Raw genomic sequence first — 18,019 nt, 5'->3', positions numbered from 1 at the left:
TTTAAAAAGAGGTGCTAAAGTTTTACATTTGTTAAATTGTTAATAATGTTTGAGATAATTACAGTTTTAGGTGGTAAAATGCAGTCGGGGACAAGAATGATAAAGTTGAGTTTCTGTAAAAATAAATAAATGAATACATAAAATTTGAAGAAAAAAAAGATTTAACTAGTTCTCTGTTTATATACATAACCCTGCAACTGGCTTCCCCATTTTTGTGCTGGGTGGCAACAGGTCATGACCCGCTTTGGCCATACCTTGTCTTCACCCCGGAGTATCACTCATGCTTGTGGTTTCTCATGGCTTGACAAATAATAACTGAGGTACTAATGCAGGAAATGCAGCCTACTTTATTGCACCCGGATAATATAACTGACGTCATAAAATGATATTTGTTTTGTGTGAAACATCTGCCATAGGTGTTTCACATGCAGTCGGCTCGGCCCGCTTTAAAGAGCTTTTGATTTATGTCCATTTGTGCAGCTGAATAGACTCATAACAAGTAAAATGAGCTGCAGCCTAGTTTTCTTTTGACAGAAGCAAGAAGTCCTGTCCTTGATTAACAACCAGTGTGCAACACAAGGCAAAGTGCACCACGGCATTCAATTTAAACATAGAGTTTGTATCAACAAAGAGTAATAAATGTATAAAGTTTCATCCAACATGATGAAGTAAATATACAGCAGGGCTATTCGTCTTGTATGATGCATTTTTGCATGTTCTCTTATAGTACTTCCTCTTATCTTTATCATGCAAACATGTTTGGCCTTTCACTGCGCAACTGTTTCCATAAGTAATCTTAACGATCGATGTAAATCAAAGGTGCTTTGAGGTCATGACTTACAGGAAAAAGAGAATTGCCTGTCTGAAACAGCAAAGATCTGTGTTGTAAAGCATGCTTAATCATTGTAATCAATTGTATCATGTGTGAAAACTTTATGCAGCGACATGAGGTTGTCAGTTCACACAGTCCCTCAGACACAGCCTTGGCCTCGGCATCAAACGATTACACAATTTTAGTGTCGTCTCGTTTTTTAAAGGTCAACCGTGTCAAATGTCTGTGATGCTTTTATTGTAGTAACCACAATAAAACATGACTGAATGAAATTGCCCGTACACTGATAGCACAGGCTGACACAGTAACCACATAAAATATGAAATTCATAGAATTTGATCAACCTACATGACTGTTTAACCCTGTTTAACCTGTAACGGCTGTTTGAACAGGTTTTGTTTAGGCTTAGTGGACACATTTCAACAAGAGAGTAAATCTGACAGCTTTTAAAACATGAAACAATATAATTTATTGTAGAATTTTGCTGTAAGCATATTAATTTTTAGTCTCAGCATGGTGAGATTTGCTAACTGGCACCAAGTAAAGCTGATTCTGATTAGACATACTGCAGTTTTGCAGGTATTTGGTCACAGTTTAGAGTCTTGACAGTTTCAGCCTGAAATTAATCCCAAGATGGGATCTGTTTGTTCATTCGTATTGCCACAAAATGTTCTTTACCAAGAGAGCCAGTAGGTCATGACAGTGAAACTAATTTACTGCATTTAAAGTGTGTTTCCAGCCTGCACCAACGATCTGTTTGAGACTCCACAGACAGTGGCCTTGAGCGTTTCCTAAAGCTGACCAAACTGTGAAAATGGACTTTAAGTGCATAAGCATGACAAAGAAAGTGCGGAAACCAGGATTCAAACTGTAGTTTTTAAGGTCAGCATCAGGTGACTCCTGCCACTCCTGTCTTCCTGAAGTAGGCGTTATTGCTGTTTCAGACTCAAAGCACTGCAATTTGTGTCCATTAACACAAACCGCTTTGTTACAATTTCATGATTTTTTTTTTCAAACCTCTTTTAGACTGTGTTGTGTGGGTTTTTCCTTTTCGTGTACTGTGCATGTAAAAAACTGGAAACCTTGTGTCCATTAACATGATTAAATGGATTAAATGAATTGTGAATATGCTGTCTGATCACAAGCAGTTTTATATGTTGTTGAGTAGGTCTAATTTATTTATTAACATTACAGACATTAAGTAGAAGTATCAAATGCCTAGAAATGCTGGGGTTAATAGCTTCTTCACCACCACCCTCAGACCACTCATATGCTGTGGGGGAAATTATTTTATTTCCTGCTGAGTTTATCAGCTTCCTCATTTACAAAGAAGTGAACAGTCTTTAACTTCTATCGTAATGAACCAAAAATCCAGGAAAAAAAGCAAATTACATAAAAGTTCCAAACTGATTTGCCATTGAGTGAAATAAGTATTTGATCCCAAAGCAAAACATAACTTAGTACTTAATGGAGAAACTCTTGTTTGCAAGCACAGCAGTAAGACATTTCTTTTAGTTGGTCACCAGGTTTGCAGGCATCTCTGGAGGGATTTTAGCCCCAAAGCATGTTGATGATAAAGAGCTTGATTTTGGTTTCATCTGACCGCAGCACTTTCTCTCAGGCCTTCTGTGAATCATTTACATGTTCACTGCCAAACTTAAGAGGGGCCTGTATATGTGCTTCTTGAGCAGGGGGACCTTGTGGGCACTGCAAGATTTCAGTCCATTTGTGTGTTACCAGTGGTGTTCTTGGTGACTGTGCTCCCAAATGAATTTGGATCATTAACAAGCTCCTCATGTGTAGTTTTGGACTGATCCACCACCTTTCTCAAGATCTTGTATGAAGCTCCAAACTAGGGCAACTGATGGTCATTTTATATCTCTTCCATTTCCGAATAATCACACGAACAGCTGTCACCTTCTCACCAAGCTTCTTGCTGATGGTCTTGTAGCTCATTCCAGCCTTGTACAGGTCTACAGTCCTGTCCCTGATATCCTTTGACAGCTCTTTGGTGGTGGAGGGGTTGAAATGTTAGAAATTGATTCTGTGAACAAGTGTGTGTTGCACACGTAATAAGCTGAGATCAGGAGAATCAGTAGTTAGTTGGTTGGTTGGTTGTAATCTGTGTGCCACATAGGTATACAGCCAATCTGTGGGAGCCAGAATTCTAGCTGGGTTGTAAGTGATCAACTGCATAAATCACATACATAAAAATCAATTTATAATTTTTCTGTAATTGTGTGGGGTGTTTTTTTCTGGATTTTTGGTTCTGTCTCTCTCCATTAAAATGAAACCACTATAAAAAGTTAAAGACTGGTCATCTCTTTATAAGTGATCAAACTTACAAATTCAGCAGGGGATCAAATAATCATTTCCCCCACTCTATATCCAAACCTAGTTAATTTTTCCCACTATTTTTTAATGTCAGTAAATCAAGCAACATTACACCCAGAACTGAAGAGCTCTCACTAAAAAGTTCTATATTTTAAATGCTCATGAATCAAGCTGAAAATCTAACTTTCACACCTTCCACTTTACCAGAACATAACATTGTTATTGGCAGCCGTATTATTTTGTTACTGATCAGTATATTCAGTATTATTTAGTTTAATATATAACTTGTTTGAGTACTGAACTTAATCAGCTAATAGACTTCTGTACTAAATGATAATTTAGGGGCAATAAAGTCTTCAAGATAATCAATATGTAACTAAAAAATATAAACAAAGACTTGCAAACCTTTTCTTTGTATCTGTGTATTCTGTATTTTCAACCCTTTGGCTAATTCATACCACAAAAGAGGAACTTTCCTTTTAGAGTGGCTGTGCTTATTAAAACAGCAAATTCAGTGATAAGATCACACTTTGACTGTAGATCATACAAAACATCAATAAAAATATACAGAAACAAAAACGTGTCACCATGACACATGTGCAGCTGCAGTGGTGTCCAATACTTGTAATCATTACAGCTAGATAATAAGTTACTTCACTTTTCAGATAAACACTCCATTGACTGATTGTTTTGTACAAAATATGGGCATGTCAATTCCTGTAACAGATTAACTAACAGAAAATATTAAATTAAAATGCAACTAAGTGTGCAAATCATCCCATTTGCCAAAAAATTATTTTGTGAATTCTAAGAACTCACTAAGGAAATAAATTCATCTTAGTGCTAAATTCTTTTTTTCCCTTTGTAAATATTAGATATGGGTGAAATCAGGTCATGTGATTGTATTTTCTGTATTCAGAACTGTTTAGATCAGCGATTACCAGTCACAATGTTAGGACTTAAAACCCAGTTTAAATCCTTCATCCTTTATCTACCTTTAATCACAGTGTTCCTGTTTTGTGTTTTTTTTTTTTTTTTACCCATTTTTAATTTATTTGAATATTTTTTTTAGAGGCTCACAAAGGTCAACTCTGGTAAAAGGAGAGCCGTTATTCAGTGATTCAGAATAAAAAGCCTGAAAACAAAGAGTGTTTTATGTAAGAGGCACCAATTTAGCTGTTTTTGTATCCCACCTATCATTTCCTGAGCCTGAGATGAAAAACCAATGTACTTGATTAGTCACACTCATTAAATTCAAACTCTTTTTATTACACAATGTGAAGCAGGAACTGGGTACTTTTTATTATAATGACAACATCTCACCTTGTAAGCATTATTATATTCAGTGTTATTGTAGAATTACTTTATTTTTTGCTTTGACAGTCTTTCCTTAACTGCTTATTCGACTGTCACAGGGTGAGAGAGCAATACACCCTGGACAGATCACCGGTCCATCGCAGAAACAGATGACCACAAACTATTGCATCCACACCTGCAGCCAATTTAGAATCACCAGTTAAGCTGCATGCCTTTGAACTCTGAAGGCAAGCCCGAGGACCTGGAGGAAACCCATGCAGACAAAGAGAGAACATGAAAAATCTGCACAGAAAGTGTCCCAGCCAGCTAGGAGGTTCAGTCCAGGAACCTTCTGTGAGGGGACACCGTCAATCACTGCACCACCCACACTCCACATAATTTATAAATTTATTGCCGTTTATCCAGAGATTTCAGTTTAAATTTACATGTAACTGTGGTATTATTAGGTAATCAAACAAAGGCTGGAGACAGTCTGCCACTCCCTGCAACTCCCTTTGACCTTGTCACTTAACTGCTGCTGTCAGCTGACTTCCATACCTCTTGGTCCGTCAAATCCTGCCACCTTAAAATTTTATTTATATTACTGTAATAAATCTACGGTATAGCTGTATAGACTACAGTTTAACCTACACTGTAGCCTGACCGGCATCTTCATCCCATGAGGAACATAAGGCCTCAACCATCATTCTCCACTTTGTTCTGCCCTTGGTCGTTGTTTCTGCTTGACCCCCACCCAATGCCGATTTTTGCCAGCTCAGCCATGACTGTGCGGCACCATGTTGTCTTTGGGTATCGTGGGTTTTTTTGTTTTGTTTTGTTTTTCCTGGTGCCATCCACTGTAGGGCAATATGTTCAAATCAGAGCACGTCCCAACCAGTGGATTCGGCAGCTCTGTATCTCATCTGCGATGGTTCGGTATCTTGTGGTTTGTGCAGGTCCTCATTGGTGAGATTGTTGGGCCAGAAGACGTGGCAGATCTTTCTTAGGCAGTCATTCTGGAATGCTTCTGATAATCAGTTCAATGGACTCAAATTGGCTCCGCAGTCACCAGATCTCAATCCAATAGAGCATCTTTGGGATGTGATGGAACAGGAGACTCACATCGTTTGTAGTAACTGTGTGATGCCATCACATCAATATGGACCAAAATTTCCAATGAATGTTTCCAGCACCTTGTTGAATCCATGCGTGAAGAATCAAGACAGTTCTGAAGGGAAAAGGGGCTCCAACCAGGTACTAGTGAGGTGTACCTAATAAAGCATGGTGAGTAATTAAATTGCATTTAAATGTGTAACTAAATTTCATTTATCATACCTGGTTACTTTCAGTGCTGCATAGTGTAGAACATAAGTCAAATTGTATACATTTTTACAGATCAGTAACAACATGACAGGGTCTGCTTGTGTCAGACCAGTCACGAAATCATTTTGCCTGTATTCGCTTGACATTTCTACAAATATATTTCTATTATTAGGCCAAAGGATGAAAGGTGCTCCATTGGTTTTTCAAGTGTTTTGGCATTTCAGAGTGTAGTTCATTATCTTTTACTGGCTATGCTATGACATAATAATGTGTGACAGGTGTTGTTCATCCAGTTTATAACTTTAGATGAGTCAGAAAGAGTCCACTTTAAAAACCCGAAGACTCAGAAAACAAAAGGTCACATCAGCCAAAATCACGACACCTTCCCAGCACCTTCCCAGCAGCTGGCTGTGCACCCCTCCCCACAGAGCAAAGACTCTAGCTAACCATACATTTTTATACTGCCACTATCTACAAGCAAAACAGATATGGTGAGCTGCGGTTTGGCCTTCGTCATTGGTCTGTCCAGTGGCTGGCTCTCATGACTCAGATTTCTTCCATCAGTGACAGAAGCCCTGTAAAAGAAGGACATCTTCCTGCCCTGATGTTTCCCTAATCATTACAAGGCAGTTTTATCCAGCTTAATAACAGGACGTGGTGACAATTATTCTCCTGTGCATTTTAATTATACATACTGTGTCAAGACCTTTAAGGATAAGATAAACATATTTTCCTCTGTGACTGGGAAAGCCATAAATAAGATAAACATATCTCCCAAAGGCCATGAAGTTAGTCTGGCATTATCTATCTGTCTGCTCTCTAATGTATTTATTTAATTGTCTATTATTTGCTTCAGCCACTGCTTATTAATTAATTTCCTGGAGTCTACTTTTAAACATTTGTCATTTGTCATTCATTAAATAAAAAATAAACCCCAACAGTTTGGAGCCTGTCTGGGTTTTAAGATTGCTCTTTGTGAGCCATCCTAGTCTTTGATGGTGTTGCACTCAAATGTGTCCCAATGTCTCGTTGACCTGAAGGGTAAAAAATTATGCCAAAAAAACAAGAAAAACAAAAAGGAATTTCTACATAGCAAGATATATATATTATTTTACGTACACTTGTTCAATTGCTTATAGCCAATCACATGGCAGCAAATCAATGCATTAAGGCATGTATACATAGTCAAGATATCAAGATGACCTGCTGAAGTTCGAAGCAAGCAGCAAAATGGGGAAGAAAGGGGATTTCGGTGACTTTGAATGTGCCATGACTGATGGGCTGGTCTGAGTATTTCAGAAAATGCTGATCCACTGGAATTTTCCCACACAGCCATCTCTAGGATTTACAAAGAATGGTCTAAAAAAGAGAAAAATTCAGTCAGCCAGCACAGTGGTTCCCAAAGTCAAGAGTGTTGCGGTCTACTTAAAAACCAGCAAATCCCATGGCCTCCTATTACCAGATTTAATTCAAATTTTATATAAATATGTTACTATGCATATTTGTGAGTAATTTCAAATTTAATTTCTGTTATTGCTGCAGTCATTCTGGAATGCTTCTGATAATCAGTTCACTGGACTCAAATTGGCTCCGCAGTCACCAGATCTCAATCCAATAGAGCATCTTTGGGATGTGATGGAACAGGAGACTCACATCGTTTGTAGTAACTGTGTGATGCTATCACATCAATATGGACCAAAATTTCCAATGAATGTTTCCAGCACCTTGTTGAATCCATGCGTGAAGAATCAAGACGGGAGTACCTAATAAAGCATCTGGTGAGTAATTGAATTGCATTTAAATGTGTAACTAAATTTCATTTATCATACTCGGTTACTTTCAGTGCTGCATAGTGTAGAACATAAGTCAAATTGTATACATTTTTACAGATCAGTAACAACATGACAGGGTCTGCTTGTCTCAGACCAGTCACGAAATCATTTTGCCTGTATTCGCTTGACATTTCTACAAATATATTTCTATTATTAGGCCAAAGGATGAAAGGTGCTCCATTGGTTTTTCAAGTGTTTTGGCATTTCAGAGTGTAGTTCATTATCTTTTTACTGGCTATGCTGTGACATAATAATGTGTGACAGGTGTTGTTCATCCAGTTTATAACTTTAGATGAGTCAGAAAGAGTCCACTTTAAAAACCCCGAAGACTCAGACAACAAAAGGTCACATCAGCCAAAATCACGACACCTGGATAATGTCCTGTATCTTGATAGATTACATGTGTCCAACATTCACTGAGTTTAAACATTAAACCCACTTTTTCAAGAATAAAATGGGTATGCCTATGAAACTTTGCATTGTCAAAATTTTATTTTATTTTTACTTTTTTTAAAACAAGACAAGACATACGTGGCTCAAATAAAACACGAAAGTGTAAAGATCCATCCCTCCTGAAACCTAAAGATGATTACCAAGCAAAACAACAGCTATAAAAAAAAATCATGTGACCATAAAAGATACATTTTATTGTCTTTTTACAGTTTTAAGAAGCTGTGAAAATTGCATTCAAAATAAATATAAAATATTTGTCCTTTATTTGACTGATGCCAACATTTCAGACCACCTATCAGAGTTAGTAACATTTCCCACATTATCCCAAACAAATATACTCTCTGACATTTATTTTGTTGGAATCCGGTCCCACTACAGGCAGCAGATATGTACCTTACCTTAGGATATAGATTGGAAACAAAGGTAAACAGCTAGCTTGTTTCTGTTCCTATCTTATCAGTATTTCAGAGTATCTCAAAGTATTTTCCTTTCATCCCTAACTGGATGGCTGCCCCTCTCTGAGCCTGCTTCTGCAGCAGGTTTCTTCCTATTAAAAGGGAGGTTTTCCTTCCCGCTGTGTCATGGTCCTGGGCCAGTGACCCAGCGTTTTGAGTTTCTTTTGTGTAGCTTTCTTTTGTTGTACTTTTTCTGGTTGTTTTCTTAGTGTTTCTTTTAGTTTTTCTGTTTGTTGTTTGAGTGTGCGGGTTGGTTTCCTTTGTTTCGTTTTGTAAGGTTGCCTTGTTAAGTTTCTGTGTTTAGGTTAGTATCTGTTATGTTAGTCAGTTCCTGTTTTATTTTGACAGTCTTGTGTTCCTTGTGCTTTGTGTTTAGTTTTGCTTCCCCTTTGTCATTAGTCTCATTTGGTTCACCTGTCGTCCCCTGTTGTTTCCACTTGCCCTAATCCCCTTGTGTGTATTTAAGCCCTGAGTCTTCCTTTGTTCATTGTTGCGTCGTCGTCATTGTTTCCCCCAGTGTTCCCCTCCTAGCTGTGTGTTTTGGTTTTTGGTTTTCTCCCAGGCTTCTGTTTGTTTCTTGCCCTGGTTAAGATTTCTGGTGTTGGTATTTTGTATTTTTCGAGTCCCTGCAAATAAAGAAGTTTTAGTTTATGTCTGCGTATGTCCTGGGCTTGGGTCCTACCCTCCACACACAGCCCCTCACCGTGACACGCTGCTTGCTCGCAGGGGGCCTTGTGATTGTTGGGGTTTCTTTCTAATATTGTAGAGCCTTTACATTACAATATAAAGCATCTTGAGGCAACTGTTGTTGTGAATTTGTGCTATATAAATAAAATTGAATTGATCACATGATTAACATTAGACAAGGTATGAAACAGTTTTTTATAGTCAGTCACACTGGAAAGTATTCAGAATCCCTCACATTTTGCAGTGTGTTGGGCAGTATGTTTAATTTTACTTATTTGATTTGACTACAGGGTGTACAATGAAGCCAAAGTCCATTTTGTCACTATAGGTTATTGAATATGGGTAGATTATAGAGTTTATTACAGTATAACAAAGTGAACAGTCTAAATATTTTCTGAACCAATATTTTGAACTAGAACTTAAACATGATGTTGAAGGCTCACTGAGGAAACTGAAACAAATAACATTAACAAGAGTTCCTTTTGTTATGTCATCAGTTTATTAAATAAATGAGAGCAAATGATTATTGAAGCGTGAGTGTGGTTTGAAACGGTTATGAATTTCTAGCAGTGTAGACTTTGATAGTATTTCAAAGGAAGTGTGCGACAGGAATAATATGGTACTCAGACCTGTTCAAATTACCAGTGTCTCACCTTCAGTCACTCCCACATTGATAAATATGCCTGCTTTTATCTTGATGGCATTGTGATAAAGGATGAATGAGTCAGAGCGGTTTTGAAATAATGAACTGTCTTCGGGTAAAGTTGCAGCCTCTGATTACGAGGGCCAAAGGTCATCCAACAGGAAAAGGTGGGAAAACTACATTTGATGCAATTGTGGCAAGTTTGTGCTTGTAAAATGTGTTTTCCTCAGTAAACATCTGGCATGTTTTTAAAAAATTTTAGTGTCTTAAAAACAGAAATCACTTACATCACTTAAATCTCTCTATCGTTTAAATCTGTAACTAGATATATGAGAGATCATAGATACGTCAGACAAAGAAATATTTATTCCCACATGGAAAACGGGAACCCCTATGGCTGGACCCCCTACTAGGGTGCAGAACAGATCAGGCATCATTGACTGCAAAACTGACATGGATAGGTCCAACATAGTATGAGACAAAGGAGCGGAAGGGAGGTGGATAATGAAGCATGCAGAGGAAGCAACACCCAAAGGCAGGCAGGCGCAGCTCAAATAGAGTTTGTTTTTAGTTTGTTTTAAGTACAACAGCAAGTTTTATCAATCATCTACTGTATATATAGAACTGCTCTCACCTGGGCTGAAAGATGCTGAGCCACTGTTTGAGCCACATTCCCAGTTTGTGGGTTTCAGCTTCTATTACCTCCTACATCTGCTTCAGCTGTTCCTTCAGCCCTGGTACTTCTTAATGTTCTTGTGCTCCTTCTCTCTGATGTTGCTGTGACTGACACATCTATCAGAGCTGCTGCCTTCTGCTCACTGTCATCTACCAACCATGTCTGTTTGGTTGGCCATCAGCTGCATGTTGCGCAGGCTCTTAGCCCCCCAACCATGTTCAGAGGTGTCTCCCACTGGAACCTGGGGACTACTACGTAATATCCAGCACAGATGTTCTTGTACCCTATCTAGGGATGCGCCGATCCGATATTCAGTATCGGTATCGGTCCAATACTGGCCTAAATTACTGGATCGGATATCGGAAAGAAATAAAAAAAATGTAATCCGATACGTCTGTGTAGATTCTCAGTCATCCAGGTCATAGTAGTCTCTGGAGCTTGAAAAAGGCGACTGGACTTCTTTTTGTTTCTTGAAGACGTTTCACCTCTCATCCGAAAGGCTTCTTCAGTTCTCAACCAAATGGTGGAGAGACCCAGGTATTTAAACCCCTGTGGGCGTAGTCCCCTGGAGGTGGTTATGACCCTCTATTGATCATGTGCGTGAACACATGTGCCCAGGTGTGAAGGGGGCGTGGGTCATATTTAATCAGTGGTTTCAGTTGAAACCATTTGGTTGAGAACTGAAGAAGCCTTTCGGATGAGAGGTGAAACGTCTTCAAGAAACAAAAAGAAGTCCAGTCGCCTTTTTCAAGCTCCAGAGACTGTAATCCGATACATTAAACTGTATCGGATTACATCTGGAGTGGTGGCCTAGGGGAGAAGAAGAGGGTTCATCACTGAGAGGACCCTGGTTCAAATCCTCGAGCTGGCATCACTGTGGGTCCCTGAGCAAGCCCACCCCCCCAGGTTGCTCCCTGGGCGCCCTTTGGCTGCCCCCTGCTCCATGCTGTGCTGTGTGTACTACATACTCCATGTGTGTGATGGGTTAAATGCAGAGAATGAATTTCACTCCATGTAAATGTATGTGACAAATAAAAAGCTCTTTCTATCTGTTCTAAACAACGTTTCGCTCACATTAGCTGCATTACAGGGCTCAGTCGTCTTCTTCTTCTTGTGGGTTTGCGGTTGACCAAACCAGCTTAGAGCTGCATTACCGCCACCTACATGTACTTGAATGGAGTGGGGGATCAGGAGTTAGAAAACAACCCCCTCAGATCCTCCGTCGCTGCGACGGATTCCCTTTGACACTGAGCGATCATCGCTGACATGTTTTTCTGCCTCCACCGCTCTCTGCCTTGTTTGTGTGTTGTGCTCGCTGTGCTAAGAATCAGCTGTTATTTTTTTCTCTACTTCAGCTCCCGGACATACTGCTAGCGAGCGCAGCTATTAGCACTGGTGATCGTCCGGTACCGGAAGGACCCCTTCCCCGTCAAAATATTTTTGATACTTTAATCCCTGATTTGTGACTAAATATAGACCTGCAGTAGAAACGTATTTAGGAGAATGCTTGTGAATATAAAGCATTACAAGATTGCGCTCACGCAGCCCCTAGTTTTTCGGGTGAACACTGATGACGCAACAGCAGCAGTCAGCTGATTTACGTGCAGTCTGTCTGCACAAGCGGAAAGAGGCGGAGCCGGCGCGCTCACATGGAGCAGAAGGAAATGTTTTTCTAGTGTCCAAAAGAAGCCTTTTCGTCCCTGTAACCTCCATTAAACCTTTACTGGGAAACAGCTGAAGATCCTTCATCAACCACCTGATCAGTAAGTGAAGAAAAGAGAACTTTGTAGCTGCTCCATCCACCCTGTTTGTTTCACACAGGGAAAAACTGTAGTACAGAAGTTAAAATATGCAGATGAACTGTTAATATGAAAAAAAGTATTTCTTATCCAGTTACTTGGGTAATCAATATAAATAGAATACACAATTGCTAAAATAATCGATAGTTGCAGCCCTAATGAAATTTGCAACATGCTTCTCATACAAAAGCAACAGGATTCAGGTGATAGTTATTGTTGTAAGTAAAGTTTATTTATATAGCGTTTTTCACAGACAGAAAAGTGCTGTACAATAATTAAAACACAATATCTTCCCCCACCTCCAGAAAACACTATGTTAAAAACATAATAACATTACCATATAAAAGAAAAAGAATAAAAATAAAGTCAGAAACCAGAAAGCCTGGTTAAACAGAAAAGTTTTCAACTATTTTTTAAATGATGCCACAGAGTCAGCTAAATGGAGCTGGAGTGGTAAACAGTTCCAGAGCTTTGGTGCCACTGCCTAAAAAGCTCTGCCCGCCCTGGTCCTTACTCTTGTATGTGAGACAACTAAAAGACTTTGATTTTGTTGTGTGAGAGACTGTTGACTTCTTTTTTTAAAAAACATTTTTTTATGTTTTTAAATGCCTGGATCAATTTTAAATATCGGATTTATATCGGTATCGGCCGATATCCAAATGTAAAATATCGGTATCGGACATAAAAAAGTGGTATCGTGCCATCCCTAACCCTATCCTCACCACTTGGTTATGTCTGTCAGTGTACACTGCTCCAGCTTACATCTTACAGCCTGGCACATTTTTTGCCGCCTGTAACTTGGGAGCTGTTGTTCGTGGTAGATTCCTGCCTGTAAAGATCTGGTGCTTAGGTCCTTTTGTTGTGCTGCATGGATCTTTTTTGAATGTGTTTGTTCGTTTGCTTTAATGTAGGGGTGTTTTCAGTTTGATGTCCACAAATGCCTCTTGTTGACAGCTATTTTAGTTGGTCCACTTGAGTGTGAAATGTCTTTAAGTCACATGACTTAAAGATATTCTATTCACTCTCAAGCTGATGATTTATTTCTGTCCACCCTAAATTGTTGCCATTAGTCTGAATAATGCCCTTTCCCATGACTTGGAGGCTATTATTCACTTTTTGCAAGCAGAAAACCGTTTGTTTAGACAAGCTTAGACAAACAGTGACATGAACTCCATAAGTTTTTGACCACTGATGATTGAGCAGCGTAAACAGCCCAGGCTATTTTATTTGAGATTAACAGAGATCACTTGGTGCAGTAAAATGTCAGACCCCAGAGATGCACCATTGCTAACCTACTGCCCAACACTTTGTCACATCAGATCAGGCCATAAAAATGCTGAGGTTTTTAATATTTCATCACACTTAAAATATTAACACACATCAACCTCTCCCAATATTTTTACATCACTCTGCACGGCCCACACATTTCTGTCAGTCTTCCTGTTTTCCTGGCAGCCTTTTGGCCTGATTTCAAAACAGAATCCTTTCCTGTCTTAAGTAAAGATTATTGATTAACAGTGCAATCCTACCCTCATACTGTAAACTGCTCCCACTTGTCTACCCTGGCTGTATAATGAATGCAATGCAATGTAAAAAGTGACTGTTACAGCCTATTACAAGTTTTTAATTAGTTATCTATCTATTATCTCTGCTTATATCATACAGAGTCTCGCTTGGCTTGAGTCAGTCACATCATAAACTGGGTGTGTGATCACATCTGTTGGCACATGCAGACCAATAACATCACACACCCGTCATTCATGATTTTGGACTGTGGGACTCTTTAGCCCCTTTCACACCAAAAAATAAATAAATAAAACCCACCACACCCACTAATATCTGTCTTTTTCTTTAACGACTCTCCAGATGTCACAAACATTTATCGTCTCCAGCTCAAATCAGCAGTGATGGAAAAATTAGTGTCTAGTTGGACGCGCTAATCTTGGCCTGCCTTTTGACGCGATGCCATGAGGCGTGATGAAGCTGTCATTTCCATTAGTAACACCTGCAATTCTTTGCCATTTCAGCCCAAAAATTCTGTCTCCATTCAAGCAGCGCTCAAACATTGTTCAGTCGAGTTTGACAAGATTGGAATAAAACAAATAAGAACTACCATGACACTGGTCTCCACTGTGCTTTCTATGGTTTCCTATGACTATAACTGTGTTTTCCAGCAAGTTAGTGACACCAAATGTGGCACACCTGAGAAAAAAAACAAATGCAAATGTATTTACTGGCATAAAAAGCACTTTGCAAGCAAGTAATAAAACAAAAATGATCTTAAAATGAAAGGTTATTTATGACCCCAGGTGTATATTTATATATGCAAATGTGATATTTTTAATCTTAAAAATCAGCTGCCAGTGTGACCACTCAGCCTCCTGGCAGCAGAATCTTTAGGCGGCACAAATCTCCTGAACTACAAGCTCCAGAACACATAATTACAGGTCTCAGTAGATCTTAATGGGGTGCATATGAGCCTCAGTGACTTTATTTACTGTATCAATTCAAAAGCAAATGGCTAAGTAAGAACCAGGAGTATGAAATGTTAAAATTATAATGAATATAAGCCAGTGAGTACACTGTGACTTTCTGTGATTGGCATTATCATGGTAAGAAAGTTTGTGACTGGTGCTGTAGATCATTGGAGATTTTTAGTAGATGCATTTATGGCAGGAGTGCCCTGATCTATGGCATCAATTTGAAAATCCTAGGTGACATAGTTCTCAAGTTATTGCATTCACAAAGTTGAAAATTGGCCTCCTGGCCATCCATCCAATGGGGCAATGACAATACCCCCATCAGCCTTTTTTTTAGTGTGGCTCACCAGATTGAGCAGGTGGTCAATATGTGAAAAAGCTAGTGCAGGGGCCTGGGTTTGAGTCCGCCCTGGGTCACTTCCTCCATGTTGTTCTCTCTGCTCTCTCTTTACTGTCCTGTTGAAAATTAGTAAAGGCAAAATATAAGTCTTTAAAAAATGTTTCCTACCATGAACTTTTCAACCTATTTTTTCTTCAGCTTTTAATGGTCTTTTCACAGGAAGAGGCCCATTTGCATGGCATGGATAATGGAAGGTTGTGGGGCTCATTTAACCATGTTTTTTTAACATTGTAGGTTTTGATTTTATTATAATTTGTAACGATTAAAAAAAAAAAAAAACACCTTGACTATGATTGATCTATATTTTGGTGTTAAAAAATATACTAGCATACACAAACCCAGTCTCAGGGCTCAAAAGTTAGTGTTCACCTAGTGCCAGTCCCAAGCCTGGATAAATGGGAGGGATGTGTTAGAAGGCCATTTGGCATAAAACCTGTGACATAGCAAAACATCCAGATCCATCCTGTGGCAACCCCTTGGGAATAAGGGAGCACCTTCACTTAAGGGTTAAGGGCAGGACATGCTAAATTGTAAGTTCTTCTTATAACATGTTTCTTTTCAAATGGCAACACTTGAACGTAGAGGGAAAAGACAGCATAATAGGAGGAGGAGCTGGTCGACCATGGTGTGAAGTGGGTGCTTGAGCGGGTAAATAATATTTACCCATGAAAGCACCATAAATTAGCACGAATAAGTATTCATTCTCCTCTGCCCTTAAAAGTGTGTGTGACTGCTCAGCAGTGAGATAAACTCACTTTCAATAAAGTGCAAAGACAGCAGTTTGACTGGAGGCAATCGTGGAACTGTGAAAACAGAACTGGAAAAAAAACACAGTCTCGGTGAGTGTGCCTATAAATCAAACGAGACAAGATGTCATAAACAATAATTAAAGTCCTGTTGTAAAAGTCAGTTCAATGATAAAGAAATCTGAAGACCACTGAATTCACAAGCTGATAAAGTAGTTGCTCTGCCCCTCACATGAGAAAGAAATAAAGAAAAAATACTCTCGACTTCAAATGCCACACTACCAACTTTACCAACAACAAACAACTTGCAAAATAGTAAGTAGTAATAAGTAAGTAGTAAACAAAAATGATCTTTAAATAAAAAGTTATTTATGACTCCAGGTGTATTTTTATATATGCAAATGTGATATCTTTAATCTTAAAAATACTGTCAGCTGCCAGTGTGACCACTCGGCCTCCTGGCAGCAGAATCTTTAGCCGGCACAAATCTCCTGAACTACAAGCTCCAGAACACATAATTACAGGTCTCAGTAGATCTTAATGGGGTGCATATGAGCCTATATCAATTCAAAAGCAAATGAGCAAATAAGTAAGAACCAGGAGTACAAAATGCTAAAATTATAATAAATATAAACCAGTGAGAATACTATGACTATAAGGTTGTAACTATTGTGATCCATTGTTTGGAATAAAAAGCTTTCACTGGTGGATCATGTGTAACTGTAAATACCCTCTTACTGTTATTATTAGCATGCTGGAAACGCAGTGGTTAGTTCCTGCATCTCCAGAGTTTCACTTCTTAGTTAAATAAAGTTGAGCAAAGAGATCTATTTTATTATTTGCACATGTTAGAAAAACAGAAGCTTACAGCTGTGACTCAAATAATTTAGAGGATCATTTCAGCCAGGTGAGCCATAGAACAGCTAGAAGAAAAAAGCCCCTTCATCTTATGTTCCAACAATAGCATAACTAGGCACATAAATTTAGTATCACTTAACAGACTTAATAAGCTTTGGAGGGGATTGTAGAGAAATCATCTTTATAATATATTTGTTATTAGTTTGGGGTTCTTCAGGGAAGTGAGTGATAATTAAAAACAGATTAAATAACACCGTCCTTATCCCGCATTGGATGAAATCACCTGATAAATCGCTGCTTCAGAGTGAAGTAATTTTATTTTAAAAGGCCTCTTATTTCCTTATATCTCTAATCCAGGTTCTTGCTTTTTGTTCCCGTTTTGTTGCATCACTGATGTATTAAAGGAATTTAACTTTACTGCAGTTTACAATTTCAGTTTACCCCCACTGTAAGCCTCTAACTGTAACTGTTCTTGTTTGTACTGATTTGTATCTTTAATCCGTCGATGTTTGACATTTTTAAAACATCCCCAGGGACTTGAAAAGCAATCACAGTTTTATCATTATGTCATCAAAATGTAAAGTACGTCAGACCATGTGTATGTGCAGCAGGCCGCATAACACACAGTAACTGAAAACTTGCACTCAGTGAGCATTTTTCATTCAATTAACTGGATGGATCATTGGGTCTGGTTTTCACTTCTTATTATACATTGTGTGTATCATACAGACTTTTTCAGTCACGAGTTCAGACTGAAACTAATGATGACCAGGATATATTTGAGATGCACAGTGCCACTGCAGGTCTGTCCGCTCGATAGATCGATCCTTCATGCTCTGGGTAAAAAAAAAATGTCTTTAATGAACTCATTAAAGTCTTAGCAGCAGTGTCGCTGGTCTACCACACCCACTGCTGTGTATGTGAGTGCCACTCCAAAGCAAGTCAATTAACTTCTTTTTTTTTTTTTTTTGCAGATCTTTTTGTTTTATTAATTGAAGGTCAGATGTTTGATTCTTAGAGATGCTGTGGGGAAATGCATCCATAGGCAAATGAGTGACCTACAAACTTTTCTATACTTCAGGTATGGAAAAGTTTCTGAAAACTGCAACAACAAGCAGACCAAAAAGCCTTTTAGAAAGTATGACCATACACTTTGAATGATAATTTATTCAGGTCTGGGCAGGCTAAATGAATAAATAAACTGA

This window comes from Archocentrus centrarchus, chromosome 5 (assembly GCF_007364275.1).
Source record: "Archocentrus centrarchus isolate MPI-CPG fArcCen1 chromosome 5, fArcCen1, whole genome shotgun sequence".
Classification (NCBI taxonomy): Eukaryota; Metazoa; Chordata; class Actinopteri; order Cichliformes; family Cichlidae; genus Archocentrus; species Archocentrus centrarchus.
The sequence above is the reverse complement of the archived record's forward strand: the minus strand, read 5'-3'. Positions refer to the sequence as shown.